We start from the raw sequence: 19,946 nt of genomic DNA on the forward strand, positions 1-19,946 counted from the left end.
TGTTGGTCAGATTCTGTCTGCTGCTGAAGCCTAGTAATCCTGTCAGTATTACAGCTTACACCATAAACCTCCGAAAAACTCTGAACGAGCCCTGGAGTCAAAGAGAAATGATTAGCACATGTAGTCAGGTAGAGAACTGATTAGTTCACGTGGTTAGGTAGTTTAGTATTGTGCTGTGAAGGCATCCTAAGGTCCTTCAAAGCGAGCGGTAAGTGACGATGGTCCTATTGCGTGCTTAATAAGTTGGTAGCAGTTTAGCACCAATCAAATTAGGTATATTTCAAGACAAATTCAAGAGTTACTGTGGCAGCAGTGGCCTCAATTTTTAATGGCGAACTAAATGGTCTTCTCTCGCCAGTTAAATTATTCAGACACATTTAATTTTACATTGGAAAGCTCCTGGGATGTATGATGTAGGTTGGCCATATCAGACGTTTTATAGGGGGAAATATTTTGTTGAAATGCTACTCAAATTCCATGTTTGTGCATTTCTGTTTTTGAAGTGCTTTATTTCTGTTTTTGAAGTGCTTTATCATGACGAAAAATCAATACAATATTCACCTATCAAGGCGGAAACAACAAATTGCAAATCGATCAGTCAAGCGTTTTTTTCAAAAGAAAAGTCATCCTCCGATGTTTTTTGGGTTTTTTTGCGCTGGGGAGCAGAAAGTGTCAGTGACCATGAAATTCACTGTTCTCCATCTCCCCCTTGAGAACTGGCAGCAAGAAAAGGATTACAACCACGGTGGGAAATACGACGTGGAGCCAAGTGTTCCACTGGAATCTTCCATTCTACCTCTGGCATTTTGAGCAAATTGGTTAGTCATGCTCGGGCACCATTTTGCATTAGGGCCCTGGATGCCCCTAAGATGATTGCTTACATGTCTATATTTGAAGTTTAATTACCATCGGCAAGCCATTAGCCTTGTGCGCATCGTCGATGAACGTGGGTGGCATCGCGGGCAACTCGACAACACTAATTACTGACTATTGACGGCAGCCTCAACGTCCAGCCTCGACATGGGGGAGGCGGCGGGTGGTGGGGCGGGGGTTGACGGGTGCGTGGGACGGGATGGGCGGTTCAGAAGGCTGATCATGGCTCGATGTCCTCTTCAAGAAGACCTGTTGTGACCCAGTTGTGCCTCCCCGACAACACATCAATGCAACGGGGAGGAAGTGACCCGGCTCTGTTCCCCCCACCCGCCCCCCCCCCCCCTTCTCCCAAGAACGGAATTGGTTTCCTGAAACTGTTATCTCAACCCAATGGCCCCCACCCTCTCACCTCCCATGTCGACGCTGCCACCAGACTGTCCCCTTGAAAAGGACGGCAAGCGCTCTGTTTTGAGCTGTTGTCATTTCGCTGAAACGTCCATTGTCAGTCCACATGTGTCGGCGGCTGCTCGTGTGACCCTGCATCACACCCTGCTCATTATCTACAGGTGTTTACTCAGGTGAAAAGAACTGGCGATGCGATTTTATACTTAAAAAAAAAAAAATATTGTAATGGATGCATGCTGAAACACTGGTGTGGTTTCAGACAAACACCTGTCCATAGGATGGCACAATAACAGTGAGCAACGCTGATACATTACATACATACATACTCAAGTCAGAAAAGTCAAACTAAGCATGAAACTTTACTAAATAAATCGCTGTAAAACAAAAAGAAAGAAAAAAAACCTGCAGTTGGGACATTGACAGCACAGTGAGTACAGACCATCCCTGTCTACCTACGGGGTAGGCCAAGCGGAAATAGTCCATCGCTCTCAGATAATTCACGGCAGAGTCTTGATTAGTGACAGCAATCATTGCTGTTCCAACGTCTGATCGATGAGAGGCGGCCATCAGCGTGGAGGCCCAAAATGGCTGACCTCCTGTATTGATAAACCACTAATGGGAAGAGGAAGAGAGAGGGGGGGAGAAGGACCATACTTGTTGGATAAGGGACGGCATCCTCGACTTTCAGGTAATGGAACTGTCATTCCTCCTCCCCCTCTCCCTCTCTCTGATAACAATAAGCTCTCCCTCCCCTCCCCTCTCCCCCCTCTCCCTCGTCCCATCTCACCTCCACACACACGTCTGGAAAGGGAGTGACGCCATTATCAAAATGCTCTTGGAAATTGTTTTTTCTTTATTGCTCCGCCAGGCTAAAACCAAAGAGGACGGAGGGAGCAGGAGGGATGGATCTGCATAACGATGCTAAACGACTTCCTCTCCCCGCTGTCGAGTTAGCACCTGGAGTAGTCCGACACGCCGGATTCTTCTGCCCACTTTCCTCGAGACGACATCTTATCACAACGTTGTTAATGTCCAGCCAGGCTTTTACCTGCCCATGAATTAGTGTCTAACTGGTGGCCCATTCCGGATGTGATATGATTATTAACATGCCATTCAAAATGTGCTTCCTCATTAGACGAACGAGTTTCGCGAGAGTCGGTGCCAAAAAAAAGGCATAGGAAAGGTGGTCTGAAAGGAGGAGTCGTGGAGGAAGCAGAGAGCGGGGAGAGCTTTGCGACTCGCGCAAGGAAACGCTCCGTAAGTGTTCAAGGAGAGGCCAAGCACTATTCAGGAAATGTGGCGTACGTGGAACAATGTGAACGTGTCCTGCAAGGATAGTGGTCACACACCTGCAGGAGTGGTGGAAGGCTATCGTTTGTTGCCTGTATTTTGGATCAACACTGAGGGACTGGTAAGTGGAGGTGGATGCAGGAATGGCTAACTCTTTGGCATTGGTCCTTTTGTCCCTTTGCGGGGTGTCAACAGTGACGAGTCACATGACACACTTCCGCCCCTTCCCAAGTCTATTTCCAGAGAAGCTGTGAGTGCGGGATATTCCGGACATTTTCCGGCAACCGTCTCTCTGTGTGTGTGTGTGTGTGTCAAAGTAACGCTTCCAGCGAGTCCATTAGGTTGGTGCACTCTGGGAAGACTGCCAGGTGTACTGTCCTCTGACCTCTCACTGTGTGTGTGTGTGTGTGTGTGTGTGTGTATGTGTGTGGGTTAAGGTCCACTAGGAACAGCACAAAAAAAGAAAAGAGGTCCATATGGACAGACCTCCCTCACGACGCCGTCCCTGTGGAGTGCATGGCACCAGGCCTCTCCCCGGACATGGAGCTCGGAGGCAGCCAGTGCAGCGAGCCCCAGCTCCCCTTGTCACGTTCTTACACTTCACAGTCACTTTAGACGCCACCGATGGAGAGGAAAAAACACTGCGCTGAGAAGCACTCAAGTCCTGTGTTGTGGATTGTTCCGCGGTAGAGCATTAGACCGCAGGCCGACGGAGAGTCTGCCTATACGAACGCATTATGCAATGCAATAGGGTTATTTGCTTGTTATTTTGGAATTTTGTCTCCAGCTGTTATAACATGAACTATGACTTTACAATGGGCCATTTAACAGTTATAACCCAATACAGTAAGGCTGATACATACAGTCAGACTGTACATCGAGCAAGGCTCTGAAATTCATATTCACGTGAAGCTGAAGCAACGTTTCCTATATCCTGTTTGCAGAGGAGCTTGCATCAATCAGCTAGCTACAGTATCTGATTTGGCGCCTGGCTTGACCGGTTGGTGCAACACGCTGCCGACATCACTGATATAAAAACCTGGATAGAGCATCCATCCCATCTGCCTTTGCATATGTCATCTGATGTACCAGTCTAGAGCCAGGCCTAAGTCTTATGGAATGAGAAGCTATTCATCTTTAACCAGCAATGAAGGATTTATGGTCAGGATTAGATCAGATCTGAATGTTTAGAAGACCGTGCGTTCAGACAACCACACTAACATACCACAGATATATGAAAGTTATAGTATGCTGAATGCTTGGAGTTAGGAAACACAAAATAGAGGAAAACACGGTTTTATGTAACATAATAAGAACGCTGTACCATAAAAGTGTTTGACCCTAAACAGGATCATCAGATTATTTGAAATGTTACTATTTCGTCTGTCCCTATTTGCAACATTTTATATTCCAATATTTAAAAAACAAATATGTTTCTGAGTCATTCGATGAAGATGGCCAAAATATCTCCATTTCCTTTTGAGTGAGAGAATGGGGGAGTAGATAAAAGAAAGGAGGAAATCCTGTTATTTTTTCATTATTTATTTCTCCAATGCATTCTCATTATTTATTATCTCGAGGAAGTTATTATTATTATATATATTTTTGAATAAACAAGAGATAAGTGAAATCCCCCATCTCCCACAGCCTAGAAGCAGACCTGCAGCCTCTGATAATGAATGCAATTAAGGCATTGCTGCATTAAACCCACAAGTAAACAGAAGGCTTAGTGCTGAACAATATTAGCCTTACTTTTTATTTCTGGAGAAAAAGAGAGATAGGAGAGTGTTACCTTGAGGGAGATGACTTCCTGACAGGGGAGGGGAGAGGAGACATCCCCTGAGGAGTTGGTACTCAGGCAAGTTTGAGAAGTGGACCATCCCAGAGGAATTCACTTTTATTTTATTTCTCAACTCCAGGATTTGCGTGCGAGTCAGATGGGTGGCTATGATTATTCCCGTTTAAGTACGGATTGGAATGTAGATATCAGTCCAGATATACTGTATTATTTAATCATCTGTACAAGACATTGTGTTCTGCTTTCCTTTGCTTTCACTGAATAATATTTATCTTATGCAACAAAGGTTTGTTTCATCCATCCATATATAGTATGGATGGATGGATCTTGTAGGTATAGCTGCCTCTTGTAGGTATAGCTGATTTTACTGACAGACAGCTCACTCAAACAGACTGATGAGATCCGACCACTGAAATAACCCCACAGCAGAACAACACGGTTCAACCAGAGTAATAGTCCCTGACACTGACAGCTCACTAGAGGGCTTCCACAAACCTCCACCACAAAGTGGTCATTTGGAGGTATGAAACCACTGTCCCCCCCTTCGAAACCATGGGTCGTTACGTCCACTGCCGGGGCGCGTGTTGCCACGTGAACGGCATGTCACGAGGGAGCCTCCAAGCCATCTCGGAGCTACAGCCACTGGCAGCTCTATGGATGCGAACCAGCCTTTTCGGGGGCTAATCTGTAAATCAAGATTGCCATTTTCTAATTTCCTGAGTGTAGGGCAGGGTCCGCTGGACCCGGAGCACACCCAGCCTGGCGAGGCCACGTGGCCCAGCCAGCGGTGACGTAACGGTGGGGGCTGGGAGGGGATCTGGACTTGGAGATCAATGGGAGTGCAGCGTTTCAAGCAGATTGGCCTTCCGGGCCTCGTCTTCAGCAGCTGGCGCTCGAATGAATGTGCCGTCGCTCTTCTGCCATCTCACACCCAATCCCTCCCCTTTCATCAACACGGCAACACTTTAGATGCTAGTGCCTGTGTTGAGCATTAGTTAATAGCTGATAAGGCCTGACCAAGTTAGTCTTATTAACACATTCATGTCTTATGATCTTTCAACTAACCTTTATCTCATCTAACAATAACACTAACCTTAACACTAACCCTTACTAATAGTATTAACATTTACGTCTTATTAACACATGAATGTTTATAAAAGGGCCTTGTGCCTGTTAGCGAACGCTTTATACAAGCACCTGGATCGGAAGTCTTCCCCAATAACTCTGCTCCACATCCAGTCCTGTACCCCTCTACTCACAACACAAGTCATCAAGGCCCTCACGGTGAATGAATCACAACAGAGATGTATTGTCTACAGTGATGTCATCATTCCAAAAGTGTATTTCAAGAAAATGTGTGTCACTGCACAGGGCAAAGAGTGGGGAAGCGGGCCCATCACCAGGCTGGGGAGCTGAGGAAGCTTGTTCCAGATCTACCTCGAACCCCTGCAATCTGCGGCGATGCTGTTTCCGTTTCGGAGTGACAAGTTCATGATGCAGGCAGCAAACGTCACGTCAGAGCTTCGGCAATCCTCTGGGGAGCGCCATCCAACAGACTGGGAGGATGTAGGGAGGCTGGTTGTTGTCACATTTTTATGCCCGCTCACAGTGTACAGCAAACCTGGCAAGCGGCGTTCCCCCCTACACCCCATGACACATCAGGAAGTGATAATTGGCCGCTTCTGAATTATGACGGCTCTCCTCAAAGACTCCCCCACCCCCCAGCTAGAAATATGGTGTAGTCCGGGAGCAGTCAGACCTTATTAAAATAAGAGGCGGAGGCTATGAATCCTGTGTGTCGGGAGGGGGTGCTGACAGTTGTAACGGCTAAGCTGTCCTAAATCACAGCGTGCTTTCTAGCTCGCTCGTCGCTACCTTCTGCATGAGGAACGGAGGAAGCTGGCTGGTGACACTGAGACAGATACAGAGGGAGGGAGGACGGGAGGCAGGGGGCATTTTAAATGGACCAGAGAGGAATGGAGGACCCAAACCAGGGTTCCAGGGCTAATGTGGTACCTCATTTCTGATATCACAGCATCCCGTGTCAGACCATACCCGGGAGCACATTTGAGGAAAACTGCTCTCTGTGGCAGACGTAAGAGAGCTACAGTACATGACAGCAGTGAACCAGCTGTAGAAGGCACGGCGCCAACGTTGTCAACACACAGTCATGTCTTTCTCTTTTGGGGGACGCGTTACTCAGTCAAGCTGAAAGGTCTCAGAACTCACATTACAGATGTGTCATTATGCACGATTTCGTTGACTCAGTGCCAGAGCAGCCATGATTGCCTTCAACTTCTGTCACACGGAGGAACGAACATCATCGTGCATCACACCTTGTAATTAAGATTCAGGGAGGTGGTGGGAGATTTTCCTGTACATTGCTGTGGCAGCGTGGAGGATCATTTCAGCTGTCAACTCTTCCCCCTACTAATACCTAGCCCTCCAGCACTTCCTGTGGAAAAGAAACCCGCTAAAAAGGAGTGTGTGCGTTTGTGCGTGGAGGGAGGTGCGGTGGGTTGCAGAGAGCCGAGAAAGGGAAAACCACAGGGGGGCTAAATAAAAGCCATATTAATGGCCGCCCCAAAAAAACAATCAAATTAAAGCAAATGACACCTTTTCAGAAAAGCTGGTGAGGGGTCTGTCAGCCTGACGGAATGCTCATTTCTCTGCATCATTTGGCAGCGAGCTCGCCTCTCCTTCCCCTGTTCTGCCTTAATGGCCATGCTGACAGTGACATGATCTTCCGAATAAAGAGAGCCGAGATGGTGGAGACTGGGGGAGAAACTTCCATTAAAGGTGATCCAAAGTTGGCTTCTGTCAAGAGCGAACACAGGATTTCTCGTGGATGCCCTCGAGTTTTCATGGCGGTGCCAGGACTGTGCTTGAACCATTTGAGGGCAAAACTGGCGCTAGTGAGAGTCTCCATGTACATGTGGTTGAGCAACAACACATCCATAATGCTATTGGTCAAAGTAAGCAGGGAAAGGGGATAATCTTTACAGAGCGCAGTCTCGTTCACAAACATCATCAGCATCTGGACTTACGTTGAACAATTGTGCATGTGTCTTTAAACTATTTTGCACTGTGTGTACAAACTATTTTATTGTAAAATTGTCTATAAATAAAGACGACTATTCTATGTCAATACGCGCATGTCTATACTGTTGTTTTTTTCTGTGTTTGTCTTGAGTCTCTGAGAATTCTGCCTACGTGTGTGTGTGTGTTGCTACTTCATGTGTGTGTGTGTGTATGTGTTTACGTCCGACAGTGCCAGTGTGCTCAAAAACAACCCTGGCCCTGTTCCGTTGCTGAGACTCCAGCAGGCTAATTACAGCCCTCAATCACCCTGTCTCCCCACCCTGCCACCTCCTCATCGTAGCTCGCTGCCGCCCACGCCACCGGGAGACGTTTTAGCTGCAGCCAAGTCCTCAAGGGGTCTAAAACATACCGGAAAGTTCCCCCACACATGCTTTTATTACCGACAGAGAGAATATCTGCTCCTCAGCTTGCGTGTCCTTGGAAGTCAGAGAGACTTGAAGTGAATTGAGGTGAAATGGTGTCCAGGATTTGAGCTTGCTTGACCTTAAAGTTCGAGAAGTCCTTCATAAGGATTAACCCCCTGTTTCAACACCCAGTGAACCTTTGGAATTTGCCTTTTAGATGATTGATTGTTCTCCTAAGAGTCTGGCCGTAGTCAATGTTCTGTTTGCTTGTTTCAGGGAGACCACAGAGTCAACAAGTTTGCCTTCAGGGAAGTGTTTGTTCAAATCTTTGGCCAAGATCATTTTCTAAATTAAACATCTACATGGCTGCCTGATAACCAGCAGATATGCATGCTAATCACAGATTACTCAGTCTGCATCGGAAACCTTCTCTGTCTTCTAAAATGGAATCCCCCTCTCTCTGAGGCTCCGTGGCACTCGGAAAGATTAACGTTTGGCAGCAAGGGGGCAGTGTTGTCCCTCATAATCTTTCACAAGCCATCCCATGGCGGTCTTCTGAGAGGGCTGGAAATGTAGGTTTGATTTCATTCCGGGGTCCTGTGGGAGAACACCAACACAGAGGTACTGGTCTCCCATGGTGAGCGGAGGGGTAGGGGTGTGTCCCCAAACTGAAAGGAGGCCTAGTCGAGGCGGACACCTGGTCAGTCTGCGAGCACCCGCCCCGGGGGAATGTGACAAGAGGGGGAACTTGGAAATAAGAAGGGGAGGACTTGGTATTGATATTGGTTGTGCTAGTTCTGGAGCGGTTGTTCCCTATGCACAACTTCCATGCTGCGGTCGTGGGCGGCATGTCGCCAGAGAGAGGATACTTGCCGATACTGAGGTCAATGGGTCCGTGACTAAATATGTCGTTATACGGAGCGACGTGGTTTGAGCAGGACTTAGTTAAGGCACTGAATACTGGTTGGGTTCTCATCTTTAGAGCCACATGACGAGGACGTCAACACGATTATAGGGTTTCAGAAACACACCGACTTCCGCTGCATGAAATCGATATGGACGCTGAGTCTCTCCTCATCCTTGTCTTTCACCTGCCGTCTACACGTGCGGTTCCACAACAGCACCAGTAACATGTTTACTAGACACAGACACACAGGCGCACACACGCCTGCAGAACTCCTTGGAGGGAAACATCTGCAGTGATGACATCACTGCTGGTTCGGAATGCTTTGAGAGTTCAAGAGATGGAGTTCAGCATCGCCACCGGCAACAGAGTCTGGGATTAGAGTGCTTGAGACTTCCCAGTAGGACTAAAACAGTGAGTGGGAGTGCAAGATGCATTTGCATTGGAGGATTTGATATTGAAGCAAATCAACTGTTTGGATTTAAATCCCCACTCACATGCAAACAAAGGCTAACGTTACTTTCCCCAATTCAGCCCAATATGCCAATATAAGTGGACCACAGTTTGTTTCATTTGTCCATTTTTGTCTGTGTAGAGTCCCAAACTCAAGTCAGGATCAGTCAGAAACTTTGTGGTCGGATCGAAAAGGAGGCACGGTTCATTTCACAGTGGGTACATGTACAAGCACGTAGACATGCCCTATAAACATATAGTGGAGCTTGTGGCGCCTGGTAGGTGAGCAGAACATCACTGACCATTTGGCTCTTTTAATTTGCACAAGGTCTGGATCCTGCTGTGTGCGAGACCTGTCAGAATTGCTAAATGATATCCCTTGCTAGCCTTGAGCAAGTGATCTTGGTTCCAAGATTTATACAGGAATATTTTGAGAGGTGATTAAATCTACTCTACGAAAGGGCGATTTGAGCATTGAAAACTTGCTGCGGCAGTTTGACTTTCTTATCCAAGTACAGTAGTACAGTACTTTAGGCCTAAGAACACCAAGGCTAATAGTAGAAAGTGTATCTGCTAGGTCTGTGTCTGCTGTGGGACAAACTGCAGTGTGTAGGAAATACAGTTTTCTACGGAGAAATCTCTCGATCTAGAAAACCACTTCAAACACGTATGCTCTGTGACGATCCATTGTTTTAAATATCATTTTTAGTGTGATAAACTAAATACATGTATTGGGTTTTGAGTCTGGCACAGACAAACACTGTCAGAGACATTCCCAGTATGGATGTTTAGACAGCTGTGTGTCTTAACAGTTTCCAGGAAAAACACAACCATAAAGACACAGACAACCACAATCAGAAGCAGTGAAAGCAAGAACAACTCCAGGGCTGGTATTTCTACTACACTCATCACCAGTCAGAGCTGTGTGGCAAGTCCTTCCTCCGTCTATCAGGCTGGCTTGATTAAACTTACTAGCACTCTGCTCAGGGACATATCGATCACGGGCAGCAGAAGTGCCCAGTGATTTTCAAGTGGGCAGTAAAGTGCAGCCTTTAAGCGCTCGCTGATGCTTCTCTGACAACAGAATTAGTCGGCCTTTGCCTCTTTTTCCCCTCGGCCGCGCGGCTCTTCTCAGCACAGCCGCAACCATGGCCGTTGGCGGTTGTCGTTAAGGGGCAAGACTCTTGGAGAAGAGTTTGCGTTGGCCCCGTTCTTCATCACGGCAACTAAGGCCTGTGAGACACCGGCTTCCAGGGACGGGTCTGTCTCTGGGATCAATATATGATGGATGAGACATGTTCTTCGATTACACATGAGCCTTTGCCTATCTTCGCGGAATCCCTGTTGCTTTTGGACACTGACATGGGGCCAGCTTTGGATAACTCAATGCATGAAGGCGGATGGCCAAATTAACTTCACATTTGGCCTCTAAGTGGTCTACGTAGTTGGTTGTCATGATGTAGACTTTCCCTGGATTAAATATGTTTTTACAACGATTTGTATAATAAACTTTGTTTTACGATCGTACACATCATTCGCTTTGCTTTCAGCTGAAGTTTAGTTTGGGTTCTGTTGAGGTGACGAGTTACCACTGGTCCCATAAAATCCCAACGTTCATGTTGTGATGACAGTGTTGACTAAACCTTGATACATTCAACCTAACTGTCTGCCTGCCTGTGGTTGTACGTCTGTCTGCATGCCTGCGGGCCTCTGCCTGAGTGACTGTGTTCCATCCATCCGTCTGTCTGTCTGTCTGTCTGTCTGTCTGTGGTTGTCTGTGTCTGTCTGCATTACTGCACGTCTGCCTGTCTACTGCCTTTCTGTCTACCGGCCTGTCTGTATGTCTTTCTGCAGTACTGCATGTCTGCCTGCCAGGCTGTCCACCTCTCAGCCTGACTGCCTTTCTTCCTACTTGTCCGACTTATTGCTTTCTGGGAGGAGGCAGGTTTATGGATCTGACTGATGAAGAAGCCGATGCCTAAACCCCCACTAAAGGCAAGAAATAGCTGTTTTACCCAGATGCCCATAAAGAGTAGTGCTGTTTTGTCACTCCCAAGGCACCATTGCTGAGAGCCCCTATGAAACATGGAGGAAAGTGACATATCCTTGTCTCTCTGCCTGTGTATTTCTCTCTACACTCTCTGTCCCCTTCTCTCTTTTCTAGGCTCTAGTGAATGCAAACAGCTTGCGCCAAGGGATTTGGGGATGTGTCTGAATCGAGGCTGAGTCTCCGGCGCACTGGGCGTGCCTTTTGTTAATAGAATACGCATGGCTGCTACTCCCTGGGGCTGTTGGTGATGAGGAGAATGAAAATGTTAATGTTACTGCTGTTGTGGATTCTCTGAGACCTCTTCAATTTGTTTACTCCAGAAGAAAAGACGACACAAAAGGAAAAATGGTTTTGTTTTCGGTCAAATGTCCAACTTGTGCTGGATCCTGACGTGTTGTGATTCCTGTTTCCCAGACTCTTCTCTTTGTCATGAGTAGATCTAAAGCTACGTTAGGTAACTTACAGGTGGGGTGTGGTCAAAATCAATAAATGACACAAAAAGAAAACCTTGCATGCATTATTCAAATTTCCCAATTGAGCATGCAACAGTGACAAACATGTCATTTCTGGCAGGACTTTTAAAACAGAGATCAACAACCATGTTGTGGGAAAAAGCTACAAATCAGGTACAAGGCCTACAGTACTTCAACATAGCTACTGGTGAAAGTCTGCCTGGAAATCCATGGTGTAAGTATACAAACACAATTCAGAGAGGACACCTGTTTTGCTGAGCGAACACCTCAAAGCATCACGCCTCCTCATCAGGGCTTAGGTCTCTCAAGGGCCTGTATTCCCGTTGATACAAACAGCGCCGTGAGGGAACATGCATGCCGGTGAACCATACGAGCTTGAATTGGAGTCAAAATGTCAAGGTTTTGACCACAGTCACGGACAAATCCATGAATCACCTCGGCGGTAGGCCCTCTCTTCATAGGTCCACCTTACAAAGTGTGTGTGGACCTGCACATGGTTCCTTAATAGACAGCCATCTTTGATGTGGTCTGCTTATTCCATTTTAGGGCTTCGGGTCCCATCGTTGATTTCCCCCAAAAATGTCATCTAAAGCGTGTGAAAAAGGAGACATTGTTCTTTTTCCCCTCACTCATGCTCCTTTCTTTCCTCTCAACAAAGTGTCAGGAGCAGTTCATGTTTGTGCTGCAGAACACGGATAAAGTATTTCAGCAAATATCCGTCTCGACAGTCCATAGATCAGAGCTGTAGGTAGTACTTCAGTGCATGTTCGCCAGAGTGAGCGTTAGTGTCATGGAGGACGTTTTCTTGTGTTCTCTCTTCTTTTCACCTCAATTTGTTTTGTTCCCCCTTATCCCCCTATTTGTCTTTCTCTCTTTCTTTCTCTCTTCCTGTCAGTTGATGTCTTGCCATGCAACTCTTCGTGACAAATTTCTGTTTTTGTGTTGGAGCTTTTTTTGCCTTGCCTTCGCATCATTCTCAAACTTATCAAGCCCAGTTTTGGCCTCGGGTACATTTCTGTATAGTGGTTTTCTTTTGAGAAGTCACTGCGGAGGGAGGAAGTTGGGGAGTTCAAATTTGATTCACGTCGCACACATTCTGTGGCCTCTGCTGTGCACACACACAGGCCATTCAGAAAAGCACAGCTAGAAAACTCACAAAGAAAGACATTTTGGGCATTCAAAATGTCCTTTTATGCCTGTATTGTTTTGTTTGTTTGTTGGTAATGTACAGTCTGGATGTCAAAAGGCATGGAGTAAGAGCCTCAAGTTGGACGCCATAAAGGGAATCACAGTTCGTTACCCAGGCTACCAAACGTTTCCCCCACAGCTTGGTTCTTTTGTCAGAGCAAATGCAAACAACGCAACAGCTCGCTAGATAACCTCTCATTGCCCAGTCACTAACACCTCATTACAACATAAATCAGAGGGCAGGGGAGGAAACATCTCAAGCTTTACTCTCTAATGCACAGAACACCTGCGAAAACACATTCTTATTAGCCAGCCACTCCGCAGCTTGATTATCCCACCGCACATCATGTTCGACATCGCTTGCATCGCGCCTGTTTTGATGACATGATCTAGCAATTGCACATAGTGTATAAGTCTCGTTTGCCTCATGTGTTGTCCCCATGTGTGTTCTGTCATCTGCTTGCCTGTGTTCCCTTCTCTCTCTCGGAATGTTTTGTGTTCCGTGTCAGTACACACTGGCTCCCTCGTGTCACTCTGCCGGTTTCCACCAAGCGTGTGTGAGTCATACACCAGTGACAGGCAAATTAAGTGAAGTCTGGGAACACTTATGCAATGGTGGTGTCGGAGTGGGTTGGCATAAGGGGGGATCATGTGTAGCTCCTGCTTGGAACTAAGGCACACAGTGTTGTGTTTGGTAACGCATGATGCTTGAGGAGGTGAAGTAAGGGTTTGCACGCTTCTTGACATCACGAGAGTCTTTTTGTGGAGTTTAAAACTGACACCGAACTCAGTCAAAAACAAGAATTTTGGCTTTCGATGGTTTCTGAACTTTTCCTCGCCTCACGTTGTTTTTGTTGAAAGAACAGTCTCTCCGTCAGTGTGTGGGTAGAGGAATGGTTCGGCTATGAGCCATTGGATACGTTTGACCTGCCGACCACACTGTCTGCCGTCAAGTCCAAACCCCGTCGAGTCCAAACCTCATGATGAGTCCAAACCTCATGATGTGCCGGGCACAGAGACCACACTAACAAGATGACTGCTATTTAATGGTGAGAGAGACCTGGTATTTATCATGTAGATGACTGTTTCCCACGATTTTGAGAGGCCTAGCGTAGGTTTATGTCAGAAAATGATGTGTGTGAGTTTGAAGTGTGGATTTGATTCCTTGGGAGCTTTTGAAATAAAGTTTATAGTTACAGGTACAGTGGGAAACAGTGCATTCTACTTACTTCAATGCACTTTCATGAATGCACTTTCATGGCCGGCATTTTAAACCATATCTTGTTGGTTGGTTGTCCTCAAAATTAGTAGTATTTAATGTTTTCGCTTATTTTTGTAGTTGGGAACCTTCCTGGACTGTGTGCCATTCCATTTGGTTGGGCATTGGCAGGTTTCTCGTTATAATCTAGAAAAAGCTCACTCTGTAAGGGAAGGAAAAAACTGACCATGTCTTCTCTTTGAAGAGTAATCAATACTGGATGGGGCTTTGAGATAACAAATGACAATGTTGTGACACTGATTCAAGAGAAATGGAAAGCCATTTCGGAAACAACAGAGTTCGATCATTTTCGTAGCTTGGCCAAACATTCATAAGTATAGAGGTAAAACAGTTATACTTATAACACATGCAATTTAGTTGTGAGCAACAATGGGCTGGGGTCCCCCATATGGTAGGCAGGGCAACACTGCTATGGTAAAACATGAAGAGGAAGGGAAAGGTCCTCACGAATGCCCCCCAGATAACCACACAGACTGTGCTTCTAACACTGAGCTGCTGAATCATACAACCTATCACGGAATGCAATAGACAGCAATGACAAAAGCCCCTGTCATGGCCGACTTGGCACAGACTGTGCCAAGATGACTGAAGGAATCGGCGCATGTTCAGTCAACCGTTTCTCTCCCCCCAGTGCTTTCGCTTGCAATTGTAGGTAGATGTTTTCCTCGTGTATTTCTACACCCGATGAATCAACGGCAGCAGGCTAACACCACGTTCTCCTTGTCTTTCCCCTCCCTCTCCTGCTCTCCTTCTCCCCGTCCACCGAGGGAGACAGTAATCTCCTTAAAATCCTCTTTAAGATACCATTCGTCATTGTGGTGGGGTTGATGCACGATCTCAGAAGCCTGGCCGCATCATTGGTTGGAAAGGGAGAGGGAAGAGAAGGGTTGGACAGGAGTGAAGAGGAAACAAAGTCAGCGAGAGCAAGTCACGTAGAGCCCTTTTTTTGTGAAAGGCATCTATTCACAGTCATTAGTGGGGCTTCAATAGCCCAGGACTCTCATAATGGCTGCCCCCATCTCAACACACTCCTAACATCTTTCTTCCTGATTGGAAGAGTTCATGAAATGGAATCCCTTACCATTATCGATCTCTGGGGGTACTGTGTACGTAACCCACGCTCCAGTTATCATCATCATCCTTCTTGGATAAAAGGGCCAGCGTTGCGCTTCCATTGGGGAGATGTGTGGGGATGAATGTAGACACACGTCTGTAACGTTTGTAGGCAATAGATGCCTTGTGGGGCCTGTTATGATGCCTGCTGCCATTAGTTAAGGCCTGTCCCAGCAGCAGGGATTTAGATGGTGTTGAAACGTCTCAAGTACTCATACTGTTTAAGATAAATAAAGAATCTCTAGTTGCTTTACTTTGGTACGATTGTGTGCAGGGTTCCAAATCAGAAGTCAAATATATCACAAGTCAAAGTAAACGTCACCCTTCATGTCCTTAACTGCACAATGCTGTGAATAGAAGACATCTCTACTTTTTTCTTTCAAGCCTGCCAACAATGCAGCCATCAGTAACAAAGGAAAAGCCAAACGTCTTTTACTGATAAGAGGCTGTAATCATAATACAACAGCAGAGGGAACGGCGATTTAACTCAATTTATATGTAAATGCAATATTTCCAGAATAAAATAAGCTTACAGTGTCATGTGGCACCAGTCGGTTTTGTTTGCACCCTTGTTCAAGATGGTAACGGCAATCAGTGCCATTACCTGATTAAATTTCTTCTCTACACTGCTGTAAATACACTTGCATAGTTTCTCCAAATCCCAAGAGTCAGTTTTGCCTTACTGACTAGAACTACAAGACATCTTTTTTTGTTGCTACATTGATAAAAAGAGATGGGTGTGTTTCTCTGCTCTTAAGTCTTGACACCAGCTTTGTTTGTGTATTTCATTTGATTGAATACATTCACAAAAGGTAGCATTATCCATTAGAATACCCTTTATTTAGAGACCAAGCATTTGGCGACTTCAAGTCCTGCTGTGGTTCCTCGGAATGAAAGGGTAAACAAACTGAGGTGAGGGAAGACTGCGTTAATGAGCTGTTTTCGGTGGCCTTGGTTCTTAATCGAGGTGCTGCCGACTTGTAATATACACGTATGCATCATTGTGCAATAATTCAATAGCCCATGACTTTTTTGCCAAAGCCTGAAGTCAGCGCTTTCCAGTATGTTAGGCAGTCAACATGGTATGAGAGCAGACAGTAGAGTACCTTCTAAACAATACGATTTACAGTAGGCCTACTGTAACACATAACTCCGGATGTGTTCACATAATCCTGCTTGACAGTCAAGTCGATTCTTTTTCTTGTTTTGTGGCAACATCAACCATCATAAATTATATTAGTATTACTAATGAGTGTAATTGTGTTGTTGGCTTATTAGAGTGGTGGGGTAGTGCATATAATCAATGACAATTAACGGAAAACTAAAGTTGATTGCTTCATGCTTCGGAGCCCATCAGCGACTTTTTATGTCCACTGTCCAAGTATTTACTCTTTGGACAATAAGGAGACTTAATATTTAAAAAACAACGCACGCTGACCTGCAAGTACAACAATGTTGGTACTGTAACAAATTGATTTGATTTAAATGCCTTCACACTATTTGTGACTATAGCCTACAAGAAAATGACAATGGAAACAACGGGAGATCAGTTGATGCTGCATCTTCAAAGCTTTGCCTATGCCACCTTCATCACTTAACAATGCTCAAACTTGTTTGTTAACTTTCCTTTTTGGCTCTGTGAATCCCTGCAAAAGATTTTGCATATTCAGCTCAAAACACAGGCAATTCATCAAAGTTGACATGTGGAAAATGGCTGTTATGAGGATAAAGCATATCAATATTTAGTCAAATTAATTGCTACATTGTGGTGGTTACACTGGCCTTTGTTGATCATTGTAAACTGAAAATATTGTTTGCATCAGTTCTTTCTAATGCATGGAATGTGTTAATGAAAATGTATTCGAAAATACCATTCTAGTAACGGCCTAAAACATGGCCACTGCACAAATAATAACCCTTTTAGTGCATTCCCTCCAGTGAATTGAGTAGAAACTTGCATTTCAATTTAAATTGGAGATTAACTACACAGAGTAAAGATCAAAACAAACACTGCAGATGACAAAGGTCTTGAAGATGAGGAATCACCACTCAGTCTAAAAGAAAGATCATTTTCTTTTTGTTTTGGGCCTAATCGTGAGGAAAAGTGGTCTGTTTCCTCTTTGATGGTGCTACATCAAGCTTGTTTTGGTCCACTGTCGTGAGACATTGCTATGAAAGCGGTGATGTTTCCTGAGTGATGAATTCCACCGAGGCGTCTGAAAAGCAAGCCACGTTGTGTCATTGAAGGATATTCTCTTTGTGCTACTTCGCCACATTTTTCCAAGTTTGCCCTTAAACAACTCCTGAGGCTTTCTGATTCATTCATTTCTTGGCAAACCCTAGTCACGGCACCAGAACAATCGTTAACAAAAACCTTGGAGGCAGGACGAGGTTACAAAATATAAACGGCCCGTGTTTACAACGGACATTTGGTACTCCTTAAAAAATCTAGAGTTGTGGGATATTTCTTACTCATTCCCTCCGATCTACTGTAAACATGTGGTTCCAGTTAGAGAACCGTTGTCTGAGAGGGCTATCCACCACTTCTTGTGTGTCAGTTTTGTTGAAGGGAAAAGTAGTGAATAACATGGTAGGCCTACCACTGTCTTCTTTCCCATTTCCCCAAGACACACAATGTACATTTCTGATTAGTGGTGTTACTGGACGCCTCTCTGCTGATATTTTCACGAGACGGTTTATGATTTTTAACGTAACCAAGTGAAATTAAATTATGTAATTTAACGTTAGTTTTCAGTACATAGTGTCACTGATGATTTTCACTTGTGCCGTGGATATGGATGTTTGACTGTTCCAGTCTATAAAGGGGTGTTATTGGTAACGCAGTACCATCAGAATTGTATGCAGTTATCTCTCCTACCCCCTGATCAATATCAAACGCTCAGGATAGCCAGACAGAGAAGGGAAAGTGCAGGACGTTGACAGACAGATAGAGGGGGAGTGAGAGAGAGAGAGAGAAAGAGAGAGAGGGGAGACAGAGAGAGACCAGGTCAAGAAACCCTTAGTGCCCGACGCCTCGGTCTCCACTCCACTCCGGCCTCAAGGTCAAGAGATGCACAGAGCCTGCGGTTCGGGGGGGGGGGGGAGTGAAGGAGGCCGGGGCCAGATAACAGGGGCTGTTGAGGAGCAGACATTAGCCAAATCCGTCCGGATCACGAGCCACTGGATGCAATCCAGTTTTTGCAGCTACCGCGATAAAGGGGTCTGATTATGTGTCACCCATCAATTCGCCCGCGTCCCGCCGCTGTCTCCCGAGTCATAAATCCACTCATGACAAGCTCTGCTCTTCCGCAACCCCACCCTCCCTCCCTCCCCCCACCTCCCCTTATTCGCCACTCTGTGTCTGCTCTCTCCTCAGGCTGCAAGCACTGGCTCACAATGAAGGTGGGATTAGCTCCGGTGAATCTGGAGATATGGGCGGCTGGATTATTGGAGATTTAATTGATTGTGTGCTGTATTTCCTATGTCGAATGGGTGTCAAATGTTTCGGCTAGTGTTGAACATAACCAATAATGCACAACATAATATATTCAAATGAACTCCTATTTCACATCCCAAAATCCCTTAATGACATCCATTAAAAATGTACTCTTAAGGGTTCTTCCTAAAATCCCTTTATAATATCCATATAGTGTGTTAAACACACTCAGCACATTTACTGCCATATAGTAGGTGCAATACATTTTAGACTTTCTGAATGTCAATAGCACAAGCAAGAAGTCTACAGTACATATTATTTTTCAATGTGATATCATGGGGAAAATCATATTCTTTTTTTTTGAGCATGCAAAGTTTTCTTTAAATAGTCCCTTCAAAGTGGCATCCGCAAATTGTGGCCTGTTAGTTGCTTTTAGAATTTATTAATTACATTAGGAAACCAAATTGGCCAGTCCAGGTTTGATGTATTACTTGGCTAACTTGTTTTGTCACTCTGGGGATATGCAGATGGGGTCGGGCAAGCGGATGTTCACAGAGAGCGACGCGGGGAGAGACAGCGTGGTCGAACCCTAGCCTTGACCTGCCGCTTAGCGCCCCCATCTCCATTCGAACCTGTGCCCTCGGATTGGCAGAATTGTCAGAGGTCTCTTGGCCCCCTTCAAGAGCAGGACGACACTTGAACGGGTTTAACATCCCAAGAACTGTGAGTGGCATCCACCCTGGCAACCCAGCTCTTCTTTTTTTTGGAAAGGCGAGATGGTAGACTGTAACATGATCCCAGAAGGGCTTTCAGACCAAGTTAAAGTAGAAACAATCACTTTCTGTCCATGACTACAATGGATGGGAAAAGAAAAAAGGAAACATATTTCAGAGGATATTTCTGCTTAGCATGCTTCTCAGCACGCTGTGCACCTGACAATCACTTTTCAAACTGGTCCGCCACTCCTCTCAACCAGGTCACCTTGACGTCAGCCAATCAAAGCGTGATCATGATGAGCAAGCAGGAAGCTGCCACCTCCCCGCTGACGAGTCCCTCCCCCTCCCGACACTTGTGCCCGCTGACACCCAACGGTGTTTCACCGGCTGCTGATTGACAGATGTGCGGATCCTATCAACATTAACGCTGCTTTATGTTTCCCCTGAGGCCTTGTGTGTCACGACACCGTCTGGAGGTGCAGTCCTTCCATCATTCACTCAGGCAAAGTTAGGCTTCAGCGA

The sequence above is a fragment of the Osmerus eperlanus genome, chromosome 23, assembly GCF_963692335.1.
Source record: "Osmerus eperlanus chromosome 23, fOsmEpe2.1, whole genome shotgun sequence".
NCBI lineage: Eukaryota > Metazoa > Chordata > Actinopteri > Osmeriformes > Osmeridae > Osmerus > Osmerus eperlanus.